Consider the following 21,424-nt stretch of genomic DNA (forward strand, 5'->3'; position numbering starts at 1 on the left):
TAACCAGCCTAGAGTTGTATTTGATAACATAGACTGAGACACCTCTGCCTTTAGCCTCTGTCTGTGCTGCTGTTGGTCTAAATGTTTGGAAGGCACTAAAGCTTTCCACTGCTGGAGTTCTCTCTGTGGCTTTAAACCAAGACTTCATCTTGCAACTTTAGAAACATATGCATGCATACATTCAGATATTTCAGGCACGGACAATAATACCTTCTAGCCTGTCAATATACCAGAACAGTCATCCACATAATTAGTGTCCAAGTTCTTAAAAATATCTATACTAGTGCTTGGTTTAATATAGATTTGGTAGTCTGTTCTAGGTACCTGTTACTCTCAAGAACTAATTAATACATTGCTCATTCATATATAGTCTGGTACTCAGACTGCATGTTGATCCTCTGCTTCTTTTTGATAAGATTAATGTATTTTTAAATTGATTCATTAACTGTGTGATCATGTGATTTCTTAATATGCTATTTAAAGACTTGTTTTTACTATGATATTCAGCCTGATGAAGCATTTGCAAAAGTTTTAACTTGTGATATTAAACACTTTGTCACAGTTACGCTCATGGTTCTAGTGTTTGTGTTTTGTTTTTTCTTTTTGATAACCTCAAGCATTCACAGAGGTAGTTGTCTCTAAATGTGCAATATACCTGAATAAGGTGTTCTCTTAAATATGTATATGAGACACTATACAAGTCCAGATATTTTAACCTTTCATAATAAAATAAACTTTCAAATCCATGGATGCCTTTGGTATATTTCTGCTGCAATATTTCCAATTTACTTGTGGTTGTTTTCTTATAAGGTTTTTGTATTATTATTCCATACTCTAGTTTGGGTCTAATGTATTTTACCAACCAACAACTAGAACAAATCACCAACAGTCATTTGTAGCTATAGAAACTTAGCTAACTAATGCTCAACTAATTTTAAATCCCAAAAAAGGCAACTCATCCTATTTCACCCCACCAGAGCCCCCAATACCCCACCAGCATTCAAAATTACCTCAACTGATAATAGCGTTATAACCCCAGTTCCCAGTACCAAATTGTTAGGGGTTACCAGTGATCACAATTTGCTATTTGATGCTCATATTTCACAATCCATAAAGAAGTACATAAAAAACATGGGGGTCTCTACAGGAGTAAGCACTATCTTACAGCTGACACCAGAGTTACCATTGCCAGAAGCCACCTTACCTCAACACTACTGTATGCATCCCCAATCCTTACTAACATTAGAAAGGCTGTTATGACAAAACTAGAAACCTGTTACAACAAAATAGCAAAATTTGTTACAGGTGCTAACTATAGATCCCACCACTGCCACTCTCTCAAACAACTTTCATGGCTGGAATCCCCCTCATTGCTAAAATACAATCAGCTCAAAATGGCCCATCATATTATAAAGTAGTCTGAAATGACTCCAGCCCTAAACAACATACTAACAAAGTACCCCAACAAATGTAGCCTTTGCTCCACTAATAAGGCACTATTAGAAATAACAAAAAGCAAAAATCATGCTGGCGAGTCCCTTTATTCCTGCTATATTGCCACAGCTTGGAATAGTCTCACAGTCCACATCATAAAACATACTAACATTGTTCAATTCAAAAAACTTCTAAAAGCCCACCTATCTGCCTCATGGGTATGCCCATGTACTGAATCAGGATAAAAACACCATCTAACTCAGGCTAGTTTAGTTAAATTCCTTATACTATCACGTTACATAGTTTCTCTATAATCCCCTAACCCCATCCCTGACACCTCACAACAACCCCACCAAACACTTTTGCTTCTGCTTTCCTCTTCTCCCTCTCTACATATCCCTTTCTTAACAATCCCGTAGACTATTATCCCAGCTATTGGCTAACCCTGTAAAGCTTGCAGTAAAGTGACCAGCTCAAACAGAACTTGCTACATAATTTCTCTTCTACTCAACAGTAACCTTAGCTACTAGTCTGTTTTTTCTATTATGTTTAATAATCCACCAACTGTAACATGTATTTCCTTACAAAATAAGTTACTTTTAATATTGTTTCTCTTACATAATTTATGTAAAATGTTAAACTTGTCAAATTCTCTTCTGTATAATTGAAAAATTGTTAAATTTGCCTAAGTCTTTGTATGTCTTAAAGCTTTTCTCCCCAGGCCCCAGCTGAAAACTGACAAGTTGTCCAGTTGGACTTTTCCGGTAAACAAATCTAAAATAAATAAATAAATAAATAATTTCAGATTCTCTAGACTTTATAAATCTTTTTATAAAGTCAGTACCTGTATAACTGTCATTAACCAGTTGGTTGACTGGTTTAACTCAAAGTTGGATCTGCTGATATACTCAGATTATTTATATGAATCCACAGTGCACATCCATTTCATACAAATGTAGCATTAAAATATGAATCTATGGCTTGCATATTTTATATTTTTATTTTTTTATGTATTTACCAGCATATTTGTCTCCTGTACCCAAATGGCCAATTTAGTAAAATTCTTTTGCAGACATACCGGATATGTAACATATGTAATCAACATCTCTATTTTGAAGTCATTTGCATACAAACTATAGAACACCTCAGATGAAAAAGATAGATCCAAAAGATACATCCATAACAAGCATCGGCCTAGGACTGAACCATGTGGGACACCCTAATGATAGCCTAGAATTTAACCTATTAACTCATTACAGCCGAGTGCCCCTCCAGGTGTTTCTGCAGTTACCTCCTACTGCGTAGTGTCAACTATTGCTTGTTCATAGTCGCATTAATAATTTAAAATCATGCTACATACAAGGTATCAGAATAGTTTATGTTGAGGCATACATGATGGCAAACGCAATTTATTAATATTTGACCTCTGTCAATGAGTATTTGTTAGAACTCTATGGTGATTACTTAACTTTTTAAAGATCCAAGCCACATCCACTGGGAGTTAAAGGTGCACACTCAAAAGAGCTGTACTGGAGGAAATGAGTTAAATTGATATATGATAGTTGCCATATCCTATTTTTAAGCCATGTAGCTATTCATGTTATCTAGAATACATTACTACATAGCTGGTATAATTTATAGATCAGTATGCTGTGCAAGACCCCATCAAAGGATTGAAGATACGTCTGTATAAATTACATCACAGCACGCATTTAAATCAGTTATTTTATAAATATAGAGCATCATTTTACAGTTAGCTATAGATCTTCAACGTATACATACTGCCAGTTTAAAGTCCCAACCTTTACAGTTCTGATAATTATTTATCCAAAATAACATTATCCATAATTTTTTTCCACAAATCAGTATACTTGTGTGTCTATATGACTCTGCATTTGACCTATTCTTCTTTCTCCTAAAGATAAGTTTAAGAATTGCCCATTACCAGTCTTGAGGAATCTTGACATGCTTAAGTGACCTACTGAACAAAAAATGTAGTTGTACTATATGTTCACCCTGAAATGTTCTCAAACCATTATTATTAATTCCAACTCCATCCTGTGCTTTGCTTGTGTCCGGTTTGCATAGTACGTTTTCAACATAATGTAATCTAATTTCAGTGTTTGAAGTTACTTTGATGTTAGTAGGACAATTTATCACTCTATGGAGTCAAAAACTGCTATGAATAAGATTTTATAAATATATATTTAATCTCTTGTGGTTAACTATCCCCTAGATTAAATAAAATCAATGTAGGCATAGTGTAGAGCCTATACAGAATGTTACTATGTCCATGTACACGGTTCCCCCTTGCCAGTGAGCAGTGCATATTAATCATGGCACATTGCCAACAGAAAGCTGTGGAACACACTTATTGAATTAGTGCAGGGAGTGTGGTGCTAACTATGTCTGCAGATGAGTAACACACTCCCTGCACTGTCCAATTATATTATAGCAATGTCATTTATTTTTTTTTTTAATTTTTTTAAAAAGCATGTTTGCACGGCATGGAGTGCAGCAATGCTAAGCAGTGTCAATACACCTGCCAGACATCTAAAAATAGAAACCAGATATATTTAGTCTGTAAAGGTCAAGTTTAAGCATAGCTGCATGGGAGTGCATGGTGTGCCATGGTGCTCAGTACTGCTTAAAGGTAGTTCAGAGGTATATGTAAAGATATTGCAAAGTTTCACATATCCATGTAGCTAAATGGTTTGAGCTACAGCCTCATATGGAGTAGGATCAGGGTTTGGCTACATCGAAGAGCAAGTTAGCATTTTTTTTAAATACAAATTATGCAAATTATTTTTAAATACTGGTCTGCTGCACTCAGCTAAGCTCTGCTAAGACCTGCTAAGCATTGCATAAACAGATAACGGTGGCTAATGTTTATGCACTGCTTGGCATCACTTGGTTGGTTTGCACATTGCTAAGCACTGCTAAGTATACAGATTTTAACACTGCTCAGCTGAGCTGCTCTGGTTTGCACACTGCTAAGCAATCTGCCACCTTTTTAAATATTGCTGAATGGTGTGTAAGGGTGGGAAAACAGGCTATATTAAGCCCAATAAGTGGGAATACAGCATAATCCATTGGAGTTGTGTCTCTGAAGGATACAATGACAGGTGTTGGAGAGGGTTCCCATTTTTGGGTGCAGCAGTGGGGTATTCAGGAGTGCAGGGTCATGGTCAAACTCCTTGTCAAAAACCATGAGGGCTGACTGATGCAGGGAGGTTACCATGGCTCGAGTGTAAGATGGAGGCCTGGAACCGGCTGGTAAGGGACCTAACCAGTGCAGCTGGCATCCCCCACACAGGTGAGCAGTGTTGTCACCATGATGACCTGAAAAGATGGAAGGGGGCTCTTTCTGAGCTGGGAATGTCCCACATGTATGTAAGTATCATTACCTGTTTTGCACTAATATCTAATCTTGAATGTCTGCTAAACTGGTGTGCATAATCATGTGCTTCCCTCCCAACAGCTGCAGAGGAGAGGGTTCACAACATCAAGGCATATGCCAGGCACTTGGCCAGGTTGCACCGTGAGTGTGGTGAGTACAGATGTACAATGAATGCAATGAATCTGGACTTACACTTGTACTGCAAGAAGTGCATACAGCCAAATGTAGTGCCATAAGCAGGAAAGACTAAAACATTAATCATAATAAAGTATATGCAATAAACTTTGTAGTGCAATAACTGTGGAATTACAGCTGTGTTGCAACACCTTCATAATTTCAAGTGTTGTGCAATAAAAACATGAAATTTTACCAGTAACTGATTGAATGTTTCTCCAATAGTCTGTTGGACAATGACTGTAGAATTAGGGCTGTTTTGCAAGAAATCAATTATTAAAACTGTTCTGCAATAACACATGAAGTAGTATCAGTAGCTGAATAAAGGTATATCTAATATATAGTCTGTTGTGCAATAGGGCTGTTTTACATGAAATCAATTATTACAACTGTTCTGCAATAAAAAAACATGAAATAATATCAGTACTTGCATGAAGGTATATCTAATAAAGTCTGTTGTGCAATAGGTCTGTTTTTTCAAGAAATCAATTATTACAACTGTTCTGCAATAAAAATGCAAAATAATATCAGTACCTGCATGAAGGTATATCTAATAAAGTCTGTTGTGCGATAAGTGTAGGTTCAGACTTGTTTTGCAAGAAATGACTTATGACAACTGCTCTTCAATGACACCTGGACCAATAACAATAACACCAAGGTAAATTGTGTACAGTAGGATTGTCTTGTTTTCACCATTGCATGTCAGCTACAACCAGTCAAGCTGTGAGGTACGGTGCTGCAGTCAGGTATAACAGTTTACTAGTTGTATACTGCAAATAAAAACCCATAATTGGATATAGTTTGCTGACATCACAGATATTTCAATGCATTAACAATGCATTGTGTACACCTGAATTCTATGTAGTAATGTAGGGTCTGTATTAGAACATCAAAGTTTCAAAACTTTGAATGTTCTAATATCGACCCCTATTCAGCAAAAGCTGAAAACATCGAACATACAGAACAGCAATTTTTTTCCTAGGGAAAAAATTCACTGTTCCAAAACACATACACACAACACAAGCACACCAAACAAACAGCAATTCACACACATACACCTAAAATCTTACACCTAACACTACACTAAACTATACACACACCACTAACTATCCACTTACCTTAACCCAAACACTAACCCTAAGGTCCATTACTATCGCACACTCACCTCACCTGCGCCCTAAACTTAACTCACCCACCCCACCCATGCCATCATGTCCACACAATTGCAGACATACCCAACCCACACCCTAACCCTATCTAACCTAACCCACACTCAATCACACACTTACCTGAATCCGACCAGTAACTTTCCAACACAGTGCTGAAAATACTGAAGCAACAGAAACAGGCAACCAAATTCTTTCCCTAGGAAAAAATTCATTTTTTTGTTGCTTCGATATTTTCAGCTTTCGCTGAATAGGGGTCGATATTAGAACATTTGAAGTTTTGAAACTTCAATGTTCTAATATAGACCCATAATGTATACTTTACCTGTTATCTCTATCATGCTTGAATGTCATGCATGTGTGTTGAACTGCCACTGCAGTCACGTATAAAACTGTACACCATTAGCTGGTAATGTTTTGGCGCCAGGTGAGCTCTAGGCAAATATCAGTTAGTCAGTAATCAGCAGTGACTTAGTAGCTCAGTTTGCTGTGTATGAAGTACATTTTTGACACATGCAGACCAGGGTTCAAATCCATAGCTATGTAGATCTAAATATTACTGCATCAGTCATGTAATGTTTACAGATATTCTCTCCGCAGGAACTACAGGTAAATGGGTGAGGGAGCCCATATTATGAATACATTATTGTGTGTTTACATGTCACAGACTTTTACAGACATTACCAGGAATATGAAAATACAGCATAAAATACAGGAAGTAAGTGTAATAATAATATAATAAAATAAAAGAAATGAAATGTGCAAACTTTGCTATGGCTGCATGCCTAGAGTGTGCGTTAAAGGTTGCTGCAGTCAATTTATACATTTGATGCAGATGTCCTCTGCAGTCACAGCTATTGGGCTCTATCCCCATGCCTGCCAAGCAAGGCATGATAGTTGTTTACTGTCTGTACTGTACAAATATATGTCTCTCAAGTGTCATGCTGTCATGAAATGTAATTACTGTTGTATAATCCCTTTGTCACAGATGTATCATTGACATGATTATGTAAATAACAATGTAACACTACATTAGTCCACAGTACTTCTTGGTAATTATATAGGTACAGTTGATGTGCAAGTGTTCTGTGTAGTTGTGTACCTGCATTTGTTACTGCTTGACCCATACTGCCCCATGTGGATAGCTTGAGAGGTATGTATGTGCTACAGCAGTTATAGGGCACTTTTGCATATAAATAGAGGACAGACCTGTAGAGTATATAGCAGTACTGTTGTCAACTATATAGCTTATAATGGCATTAATGGACTGTATTTCTCTCTCTCCCCACCCCTTATCTTTAAATAGTTATTATTGTTATGCATTGCTTATGGTCCACTATTAACATATGTTGTTCCATAAACTTTATTTTGGGGCATGTGTTTTATTATTGTTATGTATTACAATGGTTGCATATTAACATATCTTGTTGAATTACCTATTCTGTTGGCCATATGCTGTAACTGTTACTGGCATGCTGTTAATTTACTAATTGTTCTGTTATTTATTTTTGTGTTTCACATAATATGCATTGAAATATAATGGGGTTATTTCCAATATTCCTGCATGCTATTATTACTAACAATGGTTTTGTTTGTAACTAGCCTAAATGTATTGCTTTGCCTCCATAACCACAGAACACCAGTGTACGCTGGTTCCTGCTGATCTGCCTACCCTACATCAGCCCACTGTGGCACCAGGTCCCAGCACATCTGATGGTGGCCCCACAACTGGCTCTGCACTACCTTCAGGAGGAGCCCCCTTAGGGGACGGAGCCCATCACGGCCCTTGCAGTGGTGGCAGAGGAGCGGTAGCCACCCAGGATTGACTACCGGCCATGGTGCACAGGACTCTTGATAGGAGATATGAGGATTGCCTGCACTGGATTGAGAGTAGGCTGGACAACCTGATGGCGGCAGCTGGCCCTGGTGCCAAGCCTCCAGCACAGCCACCTTTGTGGCAGTGAAGGAGCAGTGTTGACTGCCCATGGGTGGGGACCTCAGTCAAACTGCTGCTGTCTGGAGGCTCATGCACTTTGGATTCCACAACACCCTCCCCATCAAAGGTGTTTACCCCCCTCATGTGTCACACACTGCCCCTGTCTGCTGCCTAGTCTGTCTGCAATTGCATCCTCTCCTACCCAACTTATCTCTCCACATGTACCTATATCCTTTCCCCAACATTCCACTGCCTCCTTATAAAAAAAAAAAAAAAAAAAAAAAATGGACACCTATCCCACAAAAAAAAAAAAAATCACCCCATACATAGCTCTCCATTTTGCATATGTGTCCACTGGACACAACTAATTTTGTCCAGCTGACTTGACAACACAAATTCTCTGGGGTTTGATAGTCCAAATTCATCCACAAAATCTGTCAAACTGCACAGCTGTTTCTGTACAAGAAATGGAAAGCTATGGTTATTCCCTACACCCGTTCTGCACATCCTTAGCTGCCTTTCGCTATGTTTTCCCCCTGTTTGCCCCCATTTTGATACTTTCCTATCACCCGCTTTTTCTCTTCTTTTTAAATTTTTAGCATGGGTTTTTGTGAAGCTAAGCGGAATGCTGCAATGAGACGTGTCACACAGCACCACACAAAAACCACTTAAATGAGCTTTAATGTACCTTAATGATCCTAAGTGTTTATCACAGTTTTAGGCACATATATAAAATAATCACCCCTGCTATGTTTCAAATCCAGGACCCTGCCAACTATAGTCTGTGGCACTAACACACTAGGCCACACAGATCTTAAATAAAACAGATGTTTCCAGCAATACATACTGATTGCCCCTGACAGACTGAAATCAAACCTCATGTGGCAAAAGGGAGTGTACCTGGAACTCTGATATGAAAATACACCAGTAGACAACCAAATAAATAATAATAGCAGTATGTGAGGCCTGGGATAGCAGGTAAAGCTTCCCTTTTACCTGCAAAATCTTCAGATACACCTACTAAGGCATCACCGCCACCATACATATCTTCATATGGAACCCTGCTGCAGAACAACTGCCTTTGAAAGCCATGCACATACTGATGGATGCAATGAGTGTCACAGCCTGTATGTCAGCACACACATATATCTGGAAAATACACCTGCACCTGTACTGAGCCAGTAGCTCAGTCTGTTAAATCTCTTGCATGCAGAAAATTTTGCCACACACAGTTGTGGGTTCGAATCCAGTTTGCTGCACTTCAATTCAATTACTGAGTCATGCAATTTAAATCCCCATAGATTATTGCTATGAATTATCAGCTACCCAGTTTTGCATGTCACAGGCCTGCAGGTAGGGACACACTGCACATATTCATATAGCCTAACTATATGTCAGCTACTACTCTGCTATTGGCACTGTTGCATAACTCATGTACCTTAAGCACATGCCTTCAGAGGACTGTAACGGGTACCCTTGCCCTGGCTTTGATTTAATGACAGGGCTGACACAGCTGCAGTTACACATACAGAACGCAGGCCTCCAAAGTCTTCACACTCCTTGTTATGTGTCCTAGGCTGCAGCAGAAGCTGCAGCCTTGAGCATACAAGACTATATGGTAAGGTAGCTACTACAAACCAACCATAACTCTCAACCCCCTATAACAAGGGATCCAGATACAACCATACATAAAGGGGTGCAAAAGCCCAGAGATAGGTACACATAGGTTAACATTTGCCCCTGCAAAGATAGTAAGTTGATAGAATAGCAGCTAATATATTAGCATGCATATTCTGATGGGTGTGATACTTACATGTCTCTCTCCCCTTTCTGACCTCAACCCACAATATTTGCCAGTGAACTGCCAGATTACCACACTGTCATGGGACACTGACCAAACATATGAGACAAAACTGTGGACATACTTCATGCCTCTCTACCGTGGACAGTATTTGCACTTACCCTCTGTGATGCTGTAGTCTCCACACCTCAGTAATGTCCATCTCAAAAACTAAGAAAGGAGCCAAAGCCTACATGAAGGCCTTATATATTGCACTGTGGTGCCATGTCATTGGCTAATGATAGTACAATTCAGCTGTTTTGGATGCAATTAGCAATTCTGAGCCATAGACTGGTGCAGAGGCAATTACCTGTTAATGAGCATTACCTAAAAAGGCAAGCAACCACTTATGAGGAACAGGTCTGTATGTAGCTTTACTCACAGTGTATGTGCAAAGCAGTTGCATAGGAATACTTCAAAAATGGAATACATCACTGCACCAGATATGTACTACATCTTGCCATAAAACAGGATGCAGCTAGATTGATAGAGGCATGGGGAGTAGGAAATAAACAGTAGGCTTGTATTAGATCTATGATGATGACACATCAGTACTACTCTGCTGTCCAACACCTACAGGCATGCCTCTCAGTTGTTCCTGCTTTGCATCACATTTCTGCTCTGTCCCTGTCCATTCCTCCTACAGTAGTCAGCTGTTGTAGTAAAGACAGTGGATTACATGTAAGACATAGTGACGCTAAGTAAGGGTGTACACTCCTGTAACATGAAACAATGGACTGTAATTCACCTCCTCTCTGTCTGTCAATGTCACACAAAAATAGTGCTAACAATGTAAAAATGTCCCTGAATGTCCCTGATGTACTCTGGTTAAGTCCTTGTTTCATGGGCATTCATCAATGTCTGGTTGAGAGCTATGCCGAACATACCTCTCATCCTCCTACAGCAAGAAATCATGACAAAGCTATATTTAATGGGAGGACAAAGGCCCACACTCAGTGAAGAGTATACATATTGGCCATACAAAGTAAGAATGTGAATAGAGAAACAGATATTACTGTAGTATAACTGTTGTCTGAAGGGTCTGATGGGTGACAGATTCTGTGTCAGTTTCCTAACCGCAACCATCGATCAGTGGACAATCATTTGTCAGACATCCACAAGTTTGTGCAAGAAGGACCACATCTATGAGGCAAACATGATGACATTCTGCAAACATCTGCATAGTTGAGAGATATGATGTCTACAGGGAACATATACTACAACAGGTTTGCATTGTTGTCTGTCACTGTGGCACACTGGTGTTACTGGACTATCCCCATATAGTTATTGGAATAGCACACTGTTATTTGGCCAACAGCGGCCATTTGACATATTAATGGGGATTTGCCCATACAGCAGAATCTGTCACAGCACAAAGGGACATTACCCAGTATTGCTACTAACTTGGTGATAGCCACACATGTAGTGTGTTGCCAAACTGTAGGGTATCACGTGTGAGGGAGCAGTGGATAGTGCAAGCCATTATGGGTGTGTAGGATCTGAACACAGTGGACATCCACGTATCTGGCCCTGTAATATGTTCCCCTCTTGCTGTCTTGCAGGAATGATGTGCTGACAGAGACATCCTCCATTTTTATCTGCAGAAAATGATGCTATACTGGATGCCCTCAGACTCAACCATCATATCCTGCTGTCAAGGGGTTGCCACAACCATGAATAGTGGGCACCATTGTGGGCCGACCTTGCGAGGGCTGTTAATCATATTGGCCAACAGTACAGGACCTACGAGTAGGTGCGACACTGGGCCACAGAATATGGTCAATGCCACATGTCAAAGGGCAGCTGCTGTTGCTAGGGATTGTGCTGCCACCAGTGGAGGGCTTGCAACAGAACAACCACTCTTGGCCACAGAGGAATTCCTAGTGAACCTAGGATCAGCCAACAGCTGTCAGCCATGCATCATGCCATACATCCTGGAGGTAGGTGCCACAGCGTTCACATCAGAGGAGCATCCAGGTACGCTTACTGTGTCCATCAGTATAATACATTAGCAGTCATTGTGGCAAGCTGTACAGACCAGTACATGGGTGTCAGTTCTATCTGCATTGGGGGAGGGGTTGGCTTTTACCCACACTTGTGCACACATACTCACAATGTCAGCAATATAGCAGTAGCACATTAGCTACTGGACATGTGGAAATACACACATATTACCTTGTAACACTGCAACATTTGGTGTTGCAGACAATACTTCTCCCTCACCTTTTCATATGCCCATCAGATGTGGCCAGAGTTCATGGTCCTGTACCTAGTAAATGTGATGCTGTTGTTTTACAAATCATATATACCCTATGAATGTTAAGGGCTGCCAGTTTGCCTTATGCACAACTGTTGTGCTTAGCCAGAGTAGAATAAATGTATGTTCCATTTTGGATCAGTTAACTATAGTGCATAGCCTAGATAATGACAGGTGTGTATTTGTACAAACATTAACATGTTTGCACTTATAGTTATGAGCAACTACACAGCCTGCTTTACATGGGGCACTTCCTCCAAGATGCCTATTCAAACACAGTAGGGAGAAGGTACATACCTTAGGCAGTGCTACTATAACTGGCATATCATTGTCAAGATAGGTGTACTGGGTTTTATGTGTTGTTCTCTCACAGACACTGTCATATTGCATACCTCACAGGTGTATTGTACTGGCAATGTTACATGGACACAGGTGATGTGCATGTTATACAGGGTTTGGGTTGTCTGTGTATGCTGTTGTGAGTTTGTGTGCTGTGCATGGGATCAGAGATGAGAATATGTGGGACATGCAATGCAGTTGTGGATCCTCACCCATATGAGTCTGTGTGGATTACCATGCATAATAGTGCAGGTGGTAATGCACTGCTTTTGTCTTACTTCTCAAAGGTGAACAGGGTGTTTGGAGTCTGTCCCCCCTCACAATCTGATGTCAGTGTCTCATCGGACTCTGATAATGGTGTGGTCATAGTGAGGCACAGGTGGTTGAATATGTCTCAGATGTCGACATCCCTCTTCTCCCCACATTGCCCCTGCACACAGTCAGTATGCCCACACACGCCCAGTCACAAGAGGCCACAGATATTATACAGTCAAAGGGTGGTGACATAGTACAGGACAGTGTGAGAACTATGGCGTCAATGAGGATAGACACTGGCCATAGCCAGAGAGCTGGTGAGGTCCCACACAGGCAGATTGAGAGGGGTGCTCAAAGGAGGACTGCTGCTTATCCACCTCCTGTTGCAGGGGTCATATTGCAGGTCACTCACCACATGTTTTGGGTTGTCATCGAGGCACAGGCATGATCTGAATGCAACACCAGATGGATGCTTAGGGTTATGGATGCAGCACTGTCTGACATTTGTAACTCCCTCCACTGCATTGGTGTCACCATGGAATATTTCACTGATGTAGTAGACAGTGGGTTGAGACAGTGTCTGTCTTTGAGTGCACGTTGTTTGTGCTGGAACATGTTGTTGGGGTTGGGTGTCGAACATGTGGATGTAGGCCAGCAACACCGTCTGCTGGGAGTCCAAGTGGTCATGCACACTCATGCTCCTGTAGTGGCAGTACCTCCAGCACTACAGAGAGAAGTGTGCTGTCCACACCATGACATGGCAGGCCATGGGTATGTGGTCCTGGGTGGTCCTGTGGGGGGAAACAGGCCTAGCAGACAGCAGTCATCATCAGAAACTAACAATGCATCTGACCTTGGGCATGGTGCTGCCAGTGCTACTACTGTTGAAGCCAGTTCCCATGTTCATGGCCAGAGATGGTGAAATGTCCACTCTACCATGTACAGACCACAGCTGCACCATACACATGTGTAGGGCTAGCACTGGGCTTGACTGTGTGTGTATATATATATATATATATATATATATATATATATATATATATATATATATATATACACACACACACACACACACACACACACACACACACACACACACACACACACACACACACATACTCCAACACCACTGTCACATGCAGGTCACCTACTGACACACACAGCACCTCTCCATGGCCAATGCAATCAGCACCTCTTCCTGACTCACACAAATGCTGTCAACTGTTTGGCACAGCCTTGGCCTCTGGCACCCCCACAGCACACCCTGTGTATTTGATGATACCTGTGTCACATCCCTGCCATCCATGCCATCAATGCGGGGACCTGTGTATATGTGTCTGATGCACAGGGTGACTATATACCTTTACATGTGTTTGTGTAGTCCAGGAGTGTTATGCCATGGCAGTTGTTGTGGGCCACAACAGGTACTGTATGCTGGCATGTGTCAGGACTACACATCAAATGTTGTGTATCTTTGTTGCCTGATGGTACACTTGCAGTAGTATTACAGAATGACAGGTGTGTCATGGACATGTGTATATTTATTTGTCCTAGGAGTCTGAGTGGTTCAGTTATGGACACATGGAAGCAATAGAGTGGCACAGGATGGCAGTGCAGCACAGCAGTGATTTGACATCAGCAAGGTATGCCAGTGTACGTGCATGGCTCTCTAGGTGCATATGAATAGAACAGTTTGTCAGGGACAATGGGGACAGTCAGAGTCATCATGCTTCCATACCCTGTGACACATTCTACTACCACTGATCCATGTCACCTGAGTATTCTACATATACAACTCCAGATGGTGGCAGACATCAAGTATGCTTATGTAGAGGAGGGCAATTTAGGGACAGCAGCTAGTGACAGGGCCATAAAATGTATAACCAGTCACCATGGGGAAGGCCACATGGGCATGTCTATTGTGCTGTAAGGAGACATATTTACATACACACACACACAAGTGGGATGCTGTGAGATTAGAGTCTCTACCTATCTAATATTACACACTATAGCTTGCAGTTGATATCACATGTGCCATGCTGTTTACCTAATGTTACACTGTCAGCCAGTGCTCTTAAGCTGGATGACATCAGCAGGCCTTGTAATAGAGGCCAGTGTTGATGTCAGCAGCTAGTCAGTGGGCATAAAATGAATAACTGTTGCACAGAGATAACTTATATGGGCTTGTCTGAAGTGGTGCAATGGTATATATTTACATAAACACAAGTTGGATGCTGTGAGATTAGAACCCCTACCTATCTAGCATTATACACTATAGCTTAAAGTACTTATTGCATGCACCTCATTGTTTACCTGATATTACAGTGTCAGCCAATGCTCTTAAGGTGAATGACATCTGCAAAGTTGGATGCTGTGAGTTTAGAACCCTTACCTATCTAGCATTATACACTACAGCTCAAAGTACTTATCACATGTGCCACACTGTTTACCTGATATTACAGTGTCAGTCAATGCTCTTAAGGTGAATGACATCTGCAGGCCTTGTAGAGGAGGGAATGTAGAGGCCAGCAGCCACTCACAGGGCCTTAAAATGTATACCATTGTACAGAGATAGCCCATATGGGCATGTCTATAGTGCTGTGAGGGAATATATTGATGCACACACATACACACACACACACACACACACACACACACACACACACACACACACACAGAGTTTGAGGATGTGAGATTAGAACTTCTACCTATCTATTATTGTACACTACTACTCATAGTACCTATTGCATACATCAGGTTATGTCAGCTGCATATGTTGATGCAGGCACAGTACTTGTTGAGTACACAAAGTGGCCTTGTGTTAGACAGCATGTGTGGCCTGCAGAGTGATACTGCTTGGTACTGTTATTGTATCTAGTGTCATAGGGTAATATCCCTGCTATGTGCGTAAACTTACCAGTCTGGCCATATATGTTTGTTTGCAGTTTGATAGGCAGACATATGGCCAAGGATGATATGGCCTGTCCAAGGAATGCGTTGTACTTATTGTACATTACACCACCTACATCCTGCAGGCTCAGGGGTATGTGGGTGAGTGGATTATGTACTGTTGTGGCCTTGGTCTGGTGCCATCAGACAGCTGTTGTGATGTGTATGTGCAGATAATTGCAGCATTCACGGGCATGTGGGAACATTCGTACATCCCCACACATATCTATACCAATGTGTATAAAAGGGCTGTCTCCTTAAAGGTAGTTGTGTGTCAGTAATGTAAATGTGTTATATAGAAGTAAGTGGGGAGTCTATGTATCATTGTACTTTAAATAGCAAAATAACATCTTGTTATCATATATATATATATATATATATATATATATGTGTGTGTGTGTGTGTGTGTGTGTGTGCCACTGTGCCACATACTGACAAAGACACTAATGAAGCATGAGGGGAATAGGGAGAGACAAATATGTTTATGTAGCTGTATGTATGTATAGACATATTTCCAAATAGTAGCTCTTTGGGCAGTAGAGACAACAGACTTTGGCTCAAGTTAGCTAAGTGTAGGAGCATTCCCAGTGTGATTGTCGGCACCTACAAGGTGACTCCAAGCCACAGCTACCTGTACTCCAGTCCAGGATTATTGCGTTCTGCAGGCCTTTGGCTGTTGCACCTGTTACCACAGTACTGCAGTTGTCTGATATTGTCCAAGGCATTCCCTGTCTGTTTGCTGACCTTAATATGTGACTCAAACTTCAGAACTGTCCAGAGCTTCACAGACTGCCCAGACTTTTGTCACATATTTTTGGCCTATTTCACATAACGTTGTAGTTTTCTGGCAAATTAGTTGCAAATCAGGGAAGATTGAAGTAAATAAATAATGACAGAAATTTGAGTTTCAGACTCCATGCACATCAGGAGAGTCATGCTAATGCAGGACCTGTTATTCTATGACATTCTACATTTGTAGGAGCAATTATTTAAAATCTGTCCCAAGATGTGGACTTTGGATACACTTTTATTCACTTCATTTGGCCAGATTTCCTGCCATAAGAGGTTGAGAAGTATGATGTGAACCACCACACACAGGGTGACAGTCTGCATACCTCTCACTGTACATGTCTTTGCAGAATGTCCAGCATTTTGCCCCATATCTCTGTTGTGTTCCTCATACATTTGTGGTTTCCCAGTGCTATACTGTACATCAGTCACTGATGTGTTGTACTTGTAGAAACAGCTTGATTAATGACTGTATACAAGTACTCAAAAAGTGCAAGCACCACTTTAATACATAAAACTATAAAACTTGTTAGCGTTTTCATTTCACAATGTGTAAAACTTCATCAGACAAGCAAAGTTCACAAATGTCACTTCTTTTATGCTTTAGCATTCATTCTCATTGGTTGCCACACATTGATGCTGAATTTAGAATAACTCACACATTAACTAATCGAGTGCTGTAAGGGAACCACTACACAAAGAATCCATACAATTGCTTAAGATTAAAGAAACACACAATGGGTTGCTAAAATGTTGCATGCACTAATGCATAATTAAATTACTCTTTAAAACAAGCTATATAAGCAAAAACATATTTTAACTTTTTCCAAATTATTGCTTACACCTTTGTATAATCTATTTATGACCTATGTATTTTCATATGTATGTATATGTATATATATATATATATATATATATATATATATATATATATATATATATATATATATATATATATATATATACCAATTACTATGTGTTCACTTCAGTGGTGGTGCTGCGGTAGCATTGTCGCCTCACAGTTAGACGTCGCCCGTTCGATTCTCAGTTAGAGCATCTTCTGTGTGGCGACATGCGTGAATGGGCGTTCCTTCATTGAAGGTTGTGCTTTAGGCTCAGCAAGCCAGCACATCAAAATCTACTGCCAATCATTAGTGGACTGGAGTTTCGCTGTGGTGACCCCTAACCAGGAAAAGCCGAAAGAAACTATGTGTTCACTTGGAAATTTTTCCTTTCCAGTGCTTTTAACTTTAAAATGGATAGATGGAGCTTCTCTCATTTATACCTGGCCAGCTGTAGGTGAATCTGCCATTGAAGTTCACTGATTTCTAACATCAGTGCCCATGGTTTATTGTCGTCAGTAATGACATGTTCTATGGGCATGTAATGGAAAACATGCCCTTCATTGTCGGTAGTATGCTTTGCTGGGGAATTATTTGTATTATGTTTTTTAATGGCATACTTGCGCTCGTATGTTCTCTGAGAAAGCCTTCTCTTTGTCTTTCCTATGTAGAAATATGGGCTGGATTTACATGAGGCCCGGTATACTACTGCTTTAGAAGTGCAAATATATCTGTTCCTAAGATAGTATGTCTTATTCCTAACTGTAAAGCTGTTTGACACTTGAATTTTATTACACCATGAGCAAGCTTCACACTTAACCATTCCTTATTTGCATTTTATTCTCCTCTCCATTTTGTACTCAGTAAATCCTTAAAATTTGCCCCTTTCTGTATACAATTCTTAGATTTTCCCCTATTCTCTGTCTTATGTTTGAATCCTGTAATAGAATGGGCCAGTTCTTTTCAACTTCTTTCTTAACATGGCAGTGTGCTGGTTAAAGCTCAAAACCAAGGCTTTTGAAAATTCAGGCATTACCCCTTGTTTTTCTTTTTCTTTTTCCGGTTGACTCTGGGTCCTATCTTCTCTGTGTATTATCTCATGCGGCTGATCTACGAACTGCTCAGGGGTGCCGCAGTGGCTTAAAATAGGTTGGAAGTGGCCATTTAGTCTTTTTATATTAACTCTGAGATTATTTCGTCCACAAGATTAGAGTGATAGGCCCTACTAAGAAACATGGATCTCAAGGTGTTAACCTCTTCAATAAATACATATGAAAAATACATAGGTCATAAATAGTTTATACAAAAATGTAAGCAATAATTAGGAGAAAGTTAAAAATATGTTTTTGCTTATATAGCTTGTTTTTAAAGAGTAATTTAATTATGCATTAGTGCATGCAACATTTTAGCAACCCATTGTGTGTTTCTTTTATCTTAAGTAATTGCATAGATTCATTGTGTAGTGGTTCCCTTACAGCACTCTATTAATGTGTGAGTTATTTTAAATTCAGCATCAATGTGTGGCAACGAATGAGAATGGATGGTAAGGCATAAAGGAAGTGACATCTGTGAACTTTGTCTGATGAAGTTTTACACATTGTGAAACGGAAGCCCTAACCAGTTTTTATTGTTTTATGTATTAAAGTGGTGCTTGCATCTTTTGAGTACTTGTATACAGTCTACAGTCATTCCTCAAGTTGTTTCTACATTAGTTGACTGCCTTTGGGATTTTTATTTGGTTTTGTGAGTTTTGGCTCATTTGCAAGAGTACCTGTTGTCCCACGTGGCTGCTAGACCTGTACAAGTAGTCCAGTAGTCCACTACAGATCTCTGCAAGTAGTCCACTAGCACACTATATATAGCACGCTATATTTCCTTGCATACATGTGGCAGGTTCATACATATGCTACTATATTGTAGCACTCCTTACAAGTGGTGTACAGGAGACTGACATACCTTGCGAATGCAGCAGTTGATAGACCTGTACTTCGGGGCTGACTCCGTCTGATGCATGCAGTCCACAGCCAATACATGGTGAGGTGCAAATTGTGTGGCCTAGCTGGCATCATTTTTACTGATATGTATGTGAGTCAGAGTACGGTGTCAATCCCTAGGGACCTAGGATGTTAGTGCATGTGTTATGCATTGTCTCTTGGCCAAGGTCAGGGCATATTGGGCATACCTACATTTGCCTACAGGGACAGCCTCAGGGGGTTCTTCCTCTGAGTCCCCCTGTGGGTGCAGCTGTGGTGACCTAGGCACTGGTGGGAGGTTCTGCATCCCTTCCCTTTGCTGATCCTGCTGCAGCTGTTTCCACAGTATCATATTCTGTAGTATGGGACATAATGTGAACATCTGTGCACATGTGGCTGGAGAGTACTGCTAAGGTCCACCAGATATATTGAGGCACTGGACCATGACTTTAACACCCCAAACACATGCTCTATGATGTTCCTGGTTTGTGCATGTGCCTCATTATGGTGATCTTTGGTGGGTGTGTGCATTTCTGATGGGTGTCATCATCTACGGTTCCAGTGCATAGCCAACATCCCCAAATAAATGGCCTTGTGGGATGTCCCCCCTAGCAAACATGTGGTACAACTGTGATGCGTGCAAAATATGGGAGTTGTGATAACTGCCAGGGCTGCTAGCACACACATTCATGATAATGCCCTGGGCATTGCACACAACCTGGCAGTTGATGGAGTGGTTCCTCTTGCAGTTGATGTAGATTCTACCATCTTCACCAGGTGGTGCCTTGATGTGTATATGAGTGCAATCTATGGCACCCGGTACATCAGGGTAGTGTGCTACATGGTAGGAAAGTTGCATACTGCTGGCCATCTCCTCAGGGGTGTGGGGAAAATAAATATGCTCACTGGCATGTGGTAGCATGGCATCCAGGAACTGGTGGAGTACCCTGGAAGCAGATGCCTGTGAGAACCTCCCCTCATGTCCCCAGCTGGTCTTTGGAAAGTATCTGTAGCTATTATCCTAAGGGCTACACATACCCTTGTTTCCACTGGGAATGGTTCTTTTGTGTTGGCTCTGGGTCTGAATTGAGAGTGACAGAGCTCATTGAGTTGTTGTAGTATGTCCCTGTCTACCCTGTAGCTCTGTCATCTGCAGCTCATGTAGATCCTATTACATTACCCTGGGCCTGAACACTCTACTCCGTCTCAGTCTAGGCCTATGGTCAGCAGCAGCAGCAGCTGCATTGACCTCAGCATCTAGCACATACATATATAGCAGACCTGCAGCAGCCTCTAGCATTATCTAGGTTAAAACACCCAAGTATGTACTCCAATGGTGCAGAGTATGGGGTAAAATCGGATTGTAGGGTGTATGCATACTTAATAGTGCTCTGCTGTAGGTATACTCTGTGTGATTGGCTAGCTATGATGTAATCCACCTGCCAAGTACATCATTAAGGAGTTTAGTGACCCTAGTTTAAGTGAAATGGGAGTCATCAGTAATTAATATATCATTGACTTTCTCAGCCAATTTCTTTTTTGACAGCCTGCCTTGCTGAGCACTGCAACGTGCTGTGCAGACACACTCATACCTGCTGAAACACATGCCCCTAAGGTAAACAAAGCTTAGCAGTCATCAGACACCCTACCCCCAGCTGAGCGGGATTGCCCTCCTCGCAAACAGGTGCCACTGAGCTCCAATGAGCTTAAAAGTTAGCAGACATACACCCTTTTGGTGTCAACTACTTCTTTAGTTGACACCACATGGTTCTGTGTCTACATAGATGGGATCTGTAGACACAGATACCCATTTGTGCTATTCAGTAACCCCATCTTATTTGGATACAGATCCGAGTACAGTACCTGGTAACTACATGGTTTTAGGCCCTGCCTCGTTAGCAACCACAGCAGTCCTACGTTGTACATACTCCACACAGGGTCCTGTAATGCATAACCCTTACATACTCACAAATTCTATTTTTTCAATATTTTTATATTTTATTACATAATGGCATGTTTGTGCTCTGTGCAAACTTACCAACGGTATTTAAAAAATATATTTTACATTAT

Source organism: Protopterus annectens, chromosome 3.part1, assembly GCF_019279795.1.
Source record: "Protopterus annectens isolate FY-2018-M chromosome 3.part1, PAN1.0, whole genome shotgun sequence".
NCBI classification, from domain to species: Eukaryota; Metazoa; Chordata; order Ceratodontiformes; family Protopteridae; genus Protopterus; species Protopterus annectens.